We start from the raw sequence: 14,261 nt of genomic DNA, 5'->3' as shown, positions 1-14,261 counted from the left end.
CTTAAACTGTTGGAGTTTTTCGGTTGCCAACCCCACCGTAACAGCAGGTGACCTAGGTTGAAAACCATACATGAGCATGAAAGGACTAAATCCACTTGTGACACTCTTATCACTATTGTAGGCAAACTCGAGAATAGGTAAATATTCTTCCCAGTCTGATTGTTTCTTTCTAGCTATGCATGTAGCATATCCTCTAGCACTTGGTTAACTCATTCAGTCTGACCATCTATTTTTGGATGATCGGCTGCACTGAGGTATAGTTGTGTACCCAATCATTTGAACACAGCCCTCCAAAAATGAGTGTTAAACTTGGGATCACGATCACTGACAATGTTATTTGGCAAACCATACAACTTGTATAGGTTGTCCACAAATAACTTGGCTAGTTCTAGAGTCTTAATCGTTGATTTGGTTGGAATAAACTTACATAGTTTAGTCAACCAGTCTATGACCACCCATACCGAGTCATGATAAACCCACAATAAAATCCATAGAGATACTTTCCCATTTACCATTGGGAATATCCAATGGATGTAAGAGTCCTCCTGCTTTCAGGCACTCTTCTTTGTTAACTTGACATTTTTGGCAATGCAAGACCTAATCTTGAACAAATCCATGTAAATCTGGCCAGTAAAACTGTTGTCGTACGAGAGCATAAGTATTTCTAATACCTGGGTGCCCTGCACTTTGACTATCATGACATTCATAAAGAATTTGGTGCCGAACAGCTGTGTCCGTCAGTACACAAACTCTCCCCTTATGGACTAGGTACCTATTGTCGATGGTGAAATGCTTCCATCGTTGTAGTTCATCACTCGACAGAGGAGAACTATGTGTGGAGGTTAACGCTACACTACCATTATTGGAGTGAGAAGGATTCCTCATTTATACATGGCTCCACACTTTGGAATATGCATCATCATGATCATATTTGCCCTTTGAAGAATCCAAAAATTCACTACGAATTTTCGTGAACAAGAGAGAATTGATCTCCAGCATACGACTTAGAGCGTGAGTCACCACATTGTATCGTCCTTTACGATACCGAAGCTTGGCATCATATTTGTGAAGAATCTCAGTCCACCTGGCTTTCCGACCCTTCAAATCAGTTTGTTGTGTAAACCATTTGATGCTTTCATGGTCAAACACAATCTCAAACTGAGCACCATACAAATAATGTCGCCATGTTTTTAAGGAAGACACTATTGCATAGAGTTCGCGTTCATAAGCAGAGTAGTTCTACTGTGCTGCATCAAGCTTATTGCTTTCAAATGCAATTGGCCACCCGTCTTGTAACAGGTCTGCTCCAATAGCACGGTCGCTAGCATCCATTTCCAAAATGAATGGTTTCAAAGGATCTACAATAGCTAGTATTGGAGCTATAGCTAATGCATCCTTGAGCGTATCGAAACCATGTTGTTGAGAAGGTCCCCACTGAAAAGCTTTGCCTTTTCCTTTCAGTTGGTCCGTCATGGGAGCAACAATATTAGCATAGTTTTTAACGAACCTTTGATAAAAACCTGCAAATCCTAAAAAAATCTATAACTCTTCCAAATTTTAAAAAGAAGGCCATTGCCGGATTGTATCCACTTTGGATTGATCCATATGTACGCCCGTAGCTGAAATAACATGTCCAACATAATGAATTTCGTCTTTCAAAAAATCACACTTAGATTACTTCGCATATAATTTATTTGTTCGTAACAATTCGAACACCTGTCTCAGATGTTGTAAGTGTTCTTCTTCGGAAGCACTGTATACTAGAATGTCATCAAGAAAATTGATGACAAATTTGCCCAAGTATGGCGGTTTCAAGACACTATCCATAAGTGTCATGAATGTTTCGGGCGCGTTGGTTAACCCAAAAGGCATAACCAAAAACTCATAGTGTCCAAACCTTGTTCGGAATGCAGTTTTGGATATATCAGCAAGTCGAATACGAACTTGGTGATAACTTGACCGCAAGTCTATTTTTGTAAAAATACGAGCATGAGGTGTTAACCCAAAGGGCATCACCAAAAACTCGTAGTGTCCAAACCATGTTCGGAATGTAGTTTTAGGTATATTGGCAAGTTGAATACGGACTTGGTGATATCCTAATCGCAAGTCTATTTTCATAAAAATGCGAGCATGAGTGACCTTATCAAACAATTCATCTACTCTGGGCAATGGGTATTTGTTCTTGATTGTGATGGGGGCTTTTCACAAGCTAGGCTCCCATACCCCTCTTCTCTCGTCCCAACCCCATGGAAACCTCCTCTTAGGGAGGGAGTGATAAAAGGCATTGGAAAAGTAAGGAAAAAAATAAAGTATGGGTATGTAAATAAGTGAGAAAGGTAAAATGGGCCACCCTGGGCCTGCGGGGCAGCCCATCCCCACCTTGCCTCCTTTTTCTTCACTGTTGCCCCGCCGTGTGTCCCTTTTCCTCTCCTCCACTCAAAAGATCAACCCCCTCTCTCTTCCCCTTGTCCTTTCTCCTTTCTCTCTCCCCTCAAGCTACCCCACCCCTGTCCTTACCAATAATGCACCCTAACTCAAATGCCACCTCTCCTATCTTCCAAAACAGTATACCCCACCCTCCTTTTCTCTCTCCTATCATATCCCATGACCCAAATATCCCCCTCTCTCTCTAAAGGGCGCCATGTCTCTTGTCTTGTAGCCAGATAACCTCCCCCACACTCACACACACTCAGTTTCACTGAAAAAGTGCCCACAGACCCATCCCCACCCGGTGGTTACCTGATTTTTCTTGTGTTCACACACATCTTCACACAGATTCACCTCTGAACACACTCCCCTATCTCCCCTCTTGTAATTAATTTATTCTCCATGTCACCTCTCCTTTTTTCATTCACCCATCTCTCTCTCTTAGTCTCTCTCTCATGAGACTGTTGTTTTGGCACATATACACACAGCCAGACAAGTGGGTCCCACAGTCACATGGCCTGTGTAGATAATGATTTCTTCATTTCTAAATTCTAGAATTTCTCCCCCCTCCTCCCCTATATAAAGAGGGGTCACCATCACACTAAGTACACACACACAACATCACCAGATAGTACACTATGCACTGTGTGTGCCTAGCGCACACACACACACCCACACCATCACCATCACCGCAGTCACCATGCTCAACTTGAGCATGACCTCTACAACCTTGGGCTATGGAAGATGAAGGGCAGCTAAATGAAGGATGATGGCCATAACCCTCGTGCGAGTCTTCGCCATCAGCTCCCAACTATCCGCCATGTGCTCTACTACTCTCTCCCTTCTCTTTCCCCTACCCTATGCTCCCCATTTCATCGCCTTATTCTCTAAATAAAGCTTGAGGTTTTGTGAGTATGTTTCTTGCAATGTTTTGCCCATGTGAGGTGTGCGGAATCGCCACCTAGTCTTGTGTTTGGAGTGAGCTTGTGTATGTGTGAAGGGTGTGCGGATTCGCCATCCTTCTGTGGTGCCTAAGTACTAAGCCGCTATACTCTCTCTCTCTCTATCTAACTTGATCTCATTCCCCTTCCTCTTCACCATTACTCCCAAGAATCCATCTCTCTTGGATGAAAACTTTGTTATATTGGTGTGTTGTTTGCGTCCTAGCCACTCAAAGCTAGGTGGTGCCCCTGTTCGCTTTACCTTGATAGGCTCGAGGCGCGCCATTTGGTCCCCGGCGTTTTAGAGGCCGACGGGGTTTTGGGGTTCGCTTTGCTCCCGTCATTTGGTGCCCCCCACCAAGGATCTTTTCATGAAACCCTTTAGTTTAGAAGAGTGAAACCCCTAAACTATTGTGAATGGATGAATGGCTAGCAGGATTTGCTAATTGGACGACAGAAGAAGAAGAGCTTCAATCACAACTGGACGAACTCCGCATCTCCATCGAAGCTCGAGTGCCAGGCCTAACGGTAGTCGATTTGCACTTGGAGAATCAACCAACACGCCAAACCCAGTGGATATACATAGGCCGAGTGCCAAGAAGAAGAAGAAGGAGAAGGTCGAAACCATGTCCGCAACCTACAACCAACCCACAACAACAAGATGGAAGGAGCTCTGCACAATAGAGAATCAACACTATTCTACTTTGAGAATCGGGTAACTCAAGTCACCGAGGTAATTATCACATTCAGTTTCCAAGTTGCACCTGATGCTGCAGCACAGATAATGGAAGCATTGGCTCACACTCTCACTATAGAAACTAGGGATCTATGGAGTTTGTTTCAGGAAAGAACACCACCCTCTCCCACAAGCTTGGACAGTGACTAAGCACCTCTAAAGCTTCACATGAATCAATACAACCTACCTCAAGACAGAACACACATACCAACACGTGTACGCTCAATCAAGGTAATACTGGACTTGAAGGCTCACTACCAGCACGTCATCGACACCATGCTGGGTGGGGAGCGGTTTTTTGAGGTTCTGGCATCAGATCAGACATTTGTCTTACCTTTGGTACAAGGCAATGTACCGTTTGAAGTTTTAATCTATGTCCTAGTATAAGAGGGTATACACGCCTCCTTGTAGAGAAGAAAAAAACTTTTGCAAGTTAAGCAGTGTGTCTTTCTAGCTCTCTCTCAGTAATCATGGCAAGTGTAGCATTTCCAACATTTAAAGGAAAGAAGGGGGAGGATTTGGTAACAGACTTCCTAGATGACTTTGAAGTAGCATGTATAGTGAGCAACAAAGATACGGATGAATCCCGGGTTAGAATCTTTAAGCATCTCATGAAGCTAGAAGCTAGATCATGGTACAATGCACTTCCACAAGAAACCAAGGATGACTGGGAGCCCTTAAAAACCTCTTTTAAGAGGTGCTTTGGGGGAGGTACCACTTCAGAAAAGTTGTGGGACAAGTTGAGAGACTTGAAGCAGGAGGGTCTTTTAGAATATGCCACCTATGAGTCCAAATTTGTGGAGAACGGTGGATTGAGTCACTGGCAAGGGGGGAAGATGCACCCGATTTCCTAAAATAAGATAAGTTCATGCATGGCTTATGGCTGCTTCTCAAGGAGAAGGTGAAAGGTAGATTCCCGGCTATGTACGAGTTAGCCGTTGAGATTGCTCGCCTTAAGGACAAGAAGCTGTGAATGAAATCCAAAGCAACCGAGTCAACAGAAGCAGGAACATCATGTCGACCAGTAACTATGACAACCACCATTCCACCACCACCACCGGCTCTTGGGGTAAGAGATGACCAACAAGATATATTGGCCCATATTACTGACCAACTGCAGAATTTGTCTGTCCACTTAATACAACAAGGGAGGAGTCAAGAAAGAGATCAAGACCCTGGAAGAGCATGGCGACAAAACAGGGAGTATCACTGCTACAACTGTGGAGAAGACGGTCATGGTATGTACTACTGTCCCAAACCACGACAAAACTATAATAGAGGAGGTGGGAGGAACCAATTGTCACCCCCTAGAGAAAGAACACCCCCACCCCGAGCACCAGCCCCACCAACACAAATTCTATGTCCACCCCAGACACCACCAGAAGCATCCATCCCACCCCTTCCACCAGCACCACCACCTGATCGCCTTGTAAACATCATAAGGCTAGAAGAGAAAGGAAAAGCCGTAGTAGTGGATCCACCCATAGCAAAGGAGAGGGAGAAGGTAACCTTTTTAGAACCACTTGAAGCCATGACTGTGAAAAGAGCTAGGAGGGAGAAAGCTACACAACCAGATGATGAGAGAACCATGAAAGGAGAGACTAGCAAGAGGCCATCCAGGCCACGACGAAAATTGGGCATCACCGACTTCCAGCTAGGGGAAAGTTCTAAGCCTTATGATCTAACATTGGATGTGGCAGAGCAAGGACCAAAGATTACATGGCCACAACTGCTACATCTTGCACCTAAAGTAAGGCGACAATGGTCCAAAATGGTAAGTACAAGACGATCCAAAACAAAGGTAGTCGGAGCAATTTCGAGTTGCAACATGGATGACATCCTTCCAATTGTCGACGTAAACATAAAAGGAAAGAGGGTTGGAAACACCTACATTGATGGAGGTGCAAAAATTTGTGTAATGAGAGAAGCTATGATGCTTCAATTAGGGCTCGAGGTTGACAGGCCTTCTCCATGCAAGGCAAAGATGGCAAACAACGCAAAACTAAAGTGGGTGGGTGTGGTAAGTGCCGTGAAAATAAAAGCTTTCAACACTGAGGTATAGGTAGATGTTTTTGTAATGCCTACTAAGGGGGAGGGCTATCCACTAATCTTGGCAAGGCCATGGTTGATGGCCATGAAGGCAAAATAGGACTGGGGTACTGGCCTTCTACGCATGACCGGTAAGAAAGGGGAGACAATCTACTACGACATGAGGATTGGCAAGCAGAAGCAAATGAATCTGGAAACATCGGCAGATGAAACCACTAGCGAATCTTCCACTTCTGAGGAGGAGACCACATCCACCGACGAAAGTGACAGTTCCATTGATGTGATGGGTATCATTATGAAGGATCCACAAAGGGTAAGCACATATGGTGACCCATCACCAAAAGGGAAACCCAATGAAGAGGAGAGAAAATCACTTGGCCTAGGAGGAAGTAGGTTGAAGGGTATGTTGTCTACGGAATTAACACTTGAGGAGAAAGATAGTTTTTTGCAAATGTTGATGGGATTTCCTAACCTGTTCATTGACAACTATGAAAGAATCACAGGCATTACAGTGGTGGAACATCATATTAAGCTAAAGGAAGGGGTAAAACCAGTTGTGCAAAAGCTACGACGACTGGGGTTCATACAAGAAAAGGCACTCTTGGCCAAGGTAAGGAAACTGTTGGAGGCGGGATTCATCTATCCTGTAGAAAACTCAGAATGGGTGTCACCCGTAGTGGTGACGCCTAAAAAGAATGGTAAGTGGACTACAAACCACTAAATGCAGCTACAAAGAGAGACCACTTTCCTCTCCCTTTCTTGGATGAAATTTTGAATGAAGTAGCGGGTTTTGAATGCTATACCGTCTGTGATGGTTATTCTGGATACTTTCAAATACGCATAGCCTTGGAAGATCAACTAAAAACCACTTTTATCACGCCTTGGGGTTGTTTTGCATACAGGGTTATGCCATTTGGTCTCACAAATGCACCTGCCACATTCCAAAGATATGTCACATATGTTTTTCAACCGTTCTTTGGAACATCCATAAGAGTGTTCATTGATGATTTTTGTATATATAGCTCCCATATTTCAAATTTAGAAAAGGTAACTGAAGGTCTGGCCAGGTTGCAGAGCCTAGGCGGGCCATTAAATGTGGATAAATGCCACATTGGGGAGAGTAAAGTCATTCTACTAGGCAATGAAATTTCAGCAAAAGGTATCAACGCCGACCCAAGTAAGGTGTCCGCACTCATAGCCCTACCTTCACCAACAACCGCACGTCAACTGGTCTCTTATCTACAGAAGGTGAGGTACTTAAGTAGATTCATACATCTACTATCACAACTTGTTCTACCACTGCAACAACTCACTCAAAGATCAACTTTCACTTGGGACGAGGAAAGCGAACATCACTACAACAAGGTAAAGGAGGTCTTAGACACCCTGCCAACTATCTCACCACCTAAGTGGGATGAAAAATTCTATGTCACCTCAAGTGTTGGTAATGACTCACTGGGGGCTGTGATACTCCAAAAGGATACGACGACATCTTTCATGAGGCCAATCTACTTCTCTAGTCGAATGATGACAGCAGGAGAGAAAGGTTTCACCCATGTGGAACACTTAGTCCTAGCTCTTAGATTCACAACTACAAAGTTTAGGTCATATTTGCTGCCTAAGCAATTTGTGATTCTAACCACGGATGAAATATTTCCCTATGTCGTACAACACATGGATGTGTCTTCTAGGATTACTAAATGGCTAGTTCGTCTGCAAGAGTTTGACTACACGGTACAGGTAGAAAGCAGGAGAAGGGCAAGTTTGGGGGGACTCATGACCTACCAAGTCTTTGAAAGGAAGGAGAAGAAATCTAAGGGAGGAGAAGTCCGATTACCTCCACTACCACCGATGGTAGAAGGATCATACTCTCTCTACTCTGATGGAGCCTACAAGCGAGCATTCGACAAAGCAACTGCAGGCATAGTGGTCTTTGATGACAAAGGGACAAAGGTATTTTCATTGGTCCAATTGTTAGATTCACATTCTAACAATGAAGCTGAGTATGCAATACTAATCAAGGGTCTACAATGGTGCGTCTTGCAAGGTGTACAACGCCTTAATGTATTTGGGGATGCTCTACTTATGGTAAGGCAAGTAAATGGAGCATGGACATGCAAGAATCCTAGTTTAAGGACTCACTTAAGTTTGAAGAATTTCAAATACACCATATCCTAAGGGCTCAAAACCAAGAAGCAGATACCCTAGCAAGTGAGAGACTAGAGGAAGTGGTGGTTGGAGCAATAAAGCTAAAGCTCCCTCTATTTCAAGGTAGTGACGCCTTGCCTAACATCATGCATTTTTTGAAAACGGGGGAATGCCCATCAGACTTAACAAAAGGACAGAAGCAATGGCTGACGCGGAATGCCACAAGGTATCGACTCATCAATGATGGTTTGTACTGTAAGGGTAAGGACCAAATACTCAAGAAGGTCCCTCTCTCTCAGGAAATCACGAGAGTAATTGCTAGCTGTCAGGACGAGGTTTGTGGTGGTCACTTTGCCCTAGACATAACAAGTAGGAAAATCTTGCAGGCAGGCTTTATATGGCCTAGCCTCAACCGTGATGTACACCACTGGTGCAAGACGTGTAAGTTGTGTCAAAAGGCTGGCACTAGTTCACTTATGCCTGAACCACAGACACCCATTCTCTCATATGGATCATTTGAAAAATGGGGTATCGATGCCATTGGGCCATTACCTAGGGCCAACTCAGGAAAATTCTACATTATCATGGGGGTCGACTACATGACTAGATGGGCAGAGGCTACGGCCACCACTAGAATCACAGCGGTAGAGGTAGCTAAATTTATCTACGAGCACATATGTTGTAGGTTTGGCACACCTTTAGAGATCATCTCTGATAGAGGGCCAGGTTTCAGAGTAGACTTGGTAGGAGAATTAATGCAGAAATTTGGCATTACAAGGAGGCACTCTTCACCATATTACCCTCAATGTAATGGCCTAGTTGAAAAGGTAAATGGAATGGTTTCTAAAATTATTACCAAGCAGGTAAACAATCATCCTGGAGACTGGGATAAGTACCTACTACCAGCTTTACGGGCCTACAAAACTTCATTCCGTACATCCTTGGGATTCACATCGTATCATCTAGTATTTGGTAAGGAAGCAATCTTGCCCATTGAAGTGCAACTACAAAGTCTCAGAGTAATGACAAGCCAACTTCAACAGCTCAACATGCATTTGAGAGATCACATCATCGACTTGGAAAGACTGCAGTTGGACAGAGAATAAGCAATAAATTATTATGTGACACAAGCAGAGCATAGACGGCTTAGCTTTAACCAGCATCTTTGGCAAAAAGAATTGAAGAAAGGAATGTTGGTGCTCTGCTACGACAATCGCTTCGACACATGCAAGGATAAGAAACTCCTACTCCGATGGGAAGGCCCTTTCATCATCAGGAAAAACTATGTCAATGGAAGCTACCAGCTTATGGAAAACTTCATAAAACCAGGGTAAATGGTTGGCGACTTAAACCTTATTTTCTTCTATTTGACCAGGCTCCACCTATTGACATTCCAGATGAGGACACACCATTAGCCGCCACCTCCGACGATAATGATTAAACAGATGAGCTAGAGACATGAATCCCTCTAGCCAAAATGGGAGGGCTAATGATGGGGGCTTTTCACAAGCCAGGCTCCCATACCCCTCTTCTCTCGTCCCAACCCCATGGAAACCTCCTCTTAGGGAGGGACTGATAAAAGGCATTGGAAAAGTAAGGAAAAAAATAAAGTATGGGTATGTAAATAAGTGAGAAAGGTAAACTGGGCCACCTTGGGCCTGGGGGGCAACCCATCCGCACCTTGCCTCCTTTTTCTTCACTGTTGCCCCACCATGTGTCCCTTTTCCTCTCCTCCACTCAAAAGGCCAACCCCCTCTCTCTTCCCCTTGTCCTTTCTCCTTTCTCTCTCCCCTCAAGCTACCCCACCCCTGTCCTTACCAATAATGCACCCTAACTCACATGCCACCTCTCCTATCTTCCAAAACAGTATACCCCACCCCCCTTTTCTCTCTCCTATCATATCCCATGACCCAAATATCCCCCTCTCTCTCTAAAGGGCGCCATGTCTCTTGTCTTGTAGCCAGATAACCTCCCCCACACTCACACACACTCAGTTTCACTGAAAAAGTGCCCAGAGACCCATCCCCACCCGGTGGTTACCCTATTTTTCTTGTGTTCACACACATCTTCACACAGATTCACCTCTGAACACACTCCCCTATCTCCCCTCTTGTAATTAATTTATTCTTCATGTCACCTCTCCTTTTTCCATTCACCCATGTCTCTCTCTTAGTCTCTCTCTCATGAGACTGTTGTTCTGGCACATATACACACAGCCAGAAAAGTGGGTCCCACAGTCACATGGCTTGTGTAGATAATGATTTCTTCATTTCTAAATTCTAGAATTTCTCCCCCCTCCTCCCCTATATAAAGAGGGGTCACCATCACACTAAGTACACACACACAACATCACCAGATAGTACACTATGCACTGTGTGTGCCTAGTGCACACGCACACACCCACACCATCACCATCACCGCAGTCACCATGCCTAACTTGAGCATGACCTCTACACCCTTGGGATATGGAAGATGAAGGACAGCTAAATGAAGGATGATGGCCATAACCCTCGTGCGAGTCTTCGCCATCAGCTCCCAACTATCCGCCATGTGCTCTACCACTCTCTCCCTTCTCTTTCCCCTACCCTATGCTCCCCATTTCATCGCCTTATTCTCTAAATAAAGCTTGAGGTTTTGTGAGTATGTTTCTTGCAATGTTTTGCCCATGTAAGGTGTGCGGAATCGCCACCTAGTCTTGTGTTTGGAGTGAGCTTGTGTATGTGTGAAGGGTGTGCGGATTCGCCATCCTTTTGTGGTGCCTAAGTACTAAGCCACTATACTCTCTCTCTCTCTCTCTCTCTCTCTCTGTGTGTGTGTGTGTGTGTGTGTGTCTAACTTGATCTCATTCCGCTTCCTCTTCACCATTACTCCCAAGCATCCATCTCTCTTGGATGAAAAATTTGTTATATTGGTGTGTTGTTTGCGTCCTAGCCACTCAAAGCTAGGTGGTGCCCCTGTTCGCTTTACCATGGCAGGCTCGAGGCGCGCCATTCGGTCCCCTACGTTTTAGAGGCCGAAGGGGTTTGGCGTTCGCTTTGCTCCCATCAACTGTAATCGCATTTAAGCCACGGTAGTCTATGCACATGTGCATGTGTCCGTCCTTTTTCTTCACTAAGAGGATAGGCGAAGCCCATGGTGAAGAACTGTGTTGTATAAAACCGTTGCTAAGGTAGTCAGCAAGCCGACGTTCCACCTGAGCAACTTTTGAATACTCATACGATAAGGTGGTTTACTAACAGGTGTACAGCTTGCAGCCACGTCAATGCTATGTTGTACTGATCGTGTCAGTGGTAATCTTGATGGCAAATCATTAGGAAATACATCTTGAAATTCCTTTAATAATTTCTGTAATTGACTAGCAATGTTTGCTTGTGTAGAATTAGCAATTGGTGGAATAGAGGAGAGAGAAGCATGCGGCGTTGAAGAATGTTCAACAGACTCAATGCTAGAAAGAAAATGAGATAGTGAGTAACACAAGAAAACCTGATCTATTTCATTATTAGAAACGAGCTGTATAAGCTCAACGGTACAAATCAGTGGTGATGAAGGTATATCTTTTTCTCCTAACAACAACACATGTGTGCCATGGGATTCAAACATCAAGCTGTTGTGCTCATAGCTACGCTTCAGTGATGGTCCTAGGCTATGCAACCACTCCGTACCAAGAACCACATCAGCCCTTTCCATGTTCATAACCTGAAAATCCAAACATGTAGAGTACCCTTGTACTTCCAATGGAATAGCTCGGCATTGAGTATCCCATATTTCAGTATCATGTCCATTCATCAGTACTACCTTGTAGTGGTGGGTACTCGGAGTTTGAGGCAGTTTGAGTTTTTTCACCAATCCGTAATTGATGAAATTGTGAGTAGCACCGTCATCTACCAAGATGCACACCTTGTGCCCTTGCAGATATTTGTGCATACATACTAACTCATGTGGTCCAAAGGTTGGTTGCCACATGGAAGCTGTGAGACAGCATTCATGCACCACCTCAGTGTGTGTTACTTCCACTGTAGAGAATCTTGAGGAAGACTCAAGAGGGAGCAGTTGCACCATGTGCACTGCTTTCTCCTTGCCCTAAGCGGCAGATATCCCCTTGGGACAATCCTTTTTTCCATGACTCTTCCTAAACATTGAAAACATAATTTTTCTTTCTTGGCTTTATTAAAATCCTCAGGAGAGAGAGAACCTCTGGACCCCTTGTGTTTTTTAGATGCATCTGAATTAGCAACTAGAAATTTTCTTTTATTGTGCCCATACTGAGTGTGTGTATTACCATGTATACTAGCAGGCACATGTCTACTATGTGTTTTCTTCTCATCAAGATCATCATGAATATGTGCTTTCGCTATGGCTTCCTCAAGTGTTTTAGGGTCTTGGGTCTTGACATACTTCTTAAGCTCGAGTGTCAGACCTCATATGAACCCCCGTACTTGTTGAAAGGTATCTAAGCCTTCCAACTTGAGGATAACGTCCCAATAGTGAGAGATATATTCAAGGAGTGATGGGTATTGGCACATGGAACATGTGTCGCAAGCCGTCCAATTCCGATCGGCCTTGTTTGTAGGCAAAAATTCCTTGCTAAACAATGCTTCAAAAGCTGCCCAACTCTGTGGTATGATGTTCTTCTCCTTGAGAGACATCCACCATTTGTAGGCCTTGCCTTCCAGAGTTAAGCTCCTTTGCAGAGCTCTGACTGCATCCGGACTAGCATCGTAAGGCGTGAATTCCATCCCACTTTCTGAGAAAGATATTCTCTGCATCCTTATTGCGGTCTCGGTCTTCTCCCTTAAAAATCGGTGGTTTGGTGTTCTTTAACAATTCATCCACCTCTTTTGCAGTGAGAGTATGCAACGTATCAGCATTTGGGCCTTGCCCTAGATTAGAAATGCTCTGCCCTTGTGTGGCAACGTGCTCATGCATGTGCGTGTCAGCAGGACTCTTAGACTGCTGATGCATTAATTGAATTACTAATGTGGATAGTTTAGTAACATTTTCATTTAGAGCTTTAAAATTTTCATCCATGATTGTCATGCGTGTCTGAAGTGCACGAAATTCTTGAATATCGAGCAATTCGTAAGTATCTTCTCCTGCCGTAGCATCGTGGGTACTCTCCTTGGGAGGATCCGGCCACGGGCCATCATTGGCAGGATCAGGAGTACTTTGCTCAAACTTGAATGTCATATTGATATCCGAATCCATGTCTACAGAGTGCGATGCAAGGAGTACTCATAAAAAATACCTGATATTGAGAGCACACGCAAAGTATAATGAGCCTTGCTAACTCCGTCAAAATCGAGAGTAGTCCGGTTGAGAGTGATTCAAATTGTCCATCATATATGGAATTCCACAAGTTCTTGGTAGCCGAATCAATTAGGCTTGAAAGTGGTAATTGATTTTATCAAAAAATTGTATTGAAACTCCGCCAAATTGATGGTCTTGAAATATCTAAGTTTCTACGTAATACGCAGAAAATTTTTGTCAGAATTTGTACTGGATTCATCGATGCCGTCCTTTCCAGCCATGCCGTACTCGCACGTAGAGTGGAGTAGGGGGGGCGGGGTACCCACTATGGGTACTGCCCCTTATGCTTAAATTTTTTGGTGTATGGCCACTACCCCTAAGGGGATTGGACGCCCTGAAGTGGCAAATTAAATGCACAGTCGGCTATGGCCTTGAGCGGGCAGCGCGCAGGGGCTTGGAGTGCTTGGGGCGGACGATGCAAAGCCTGAGGGGCTTCGGCCCCTTGTCGAAAAACACCGAGCAGGCCCTTGCACTTCCAACAAGCCTGTGCACCGGTCGTTTGGTGCTCCTACACCCAACGGCTCTCCCTTGCCAAGCTCACATGCCCACGGGCTTCGTCTTCGTTGACCTCCTTAGCAAGGGGTGATCCCCACTGTGTTGGATCCCGACATGCAAGCCTTGTGTGTCTAGAAAGCACAGCTTCCCTTTCCCAA

The sequence above is a fragment of the Adiantum capillus-veneris genome, chromosome 10, assembly GCF_014529385.1.
Source record: "Adiantum capillus-veneris isolate H3 chromosome 10, ASM1452938v2, whole genome shotgun sequence".
Classification (NCBI taxonomy): Eukaryota; Viridiplantae; Streptophyta; class Polypodiopsida; order Polypodiales; family Pteridaceae; genus Adiantum; species Adiantum capillus-veneris.
This window is presented reverse-complemented; position numbering follows the sequence as displayed.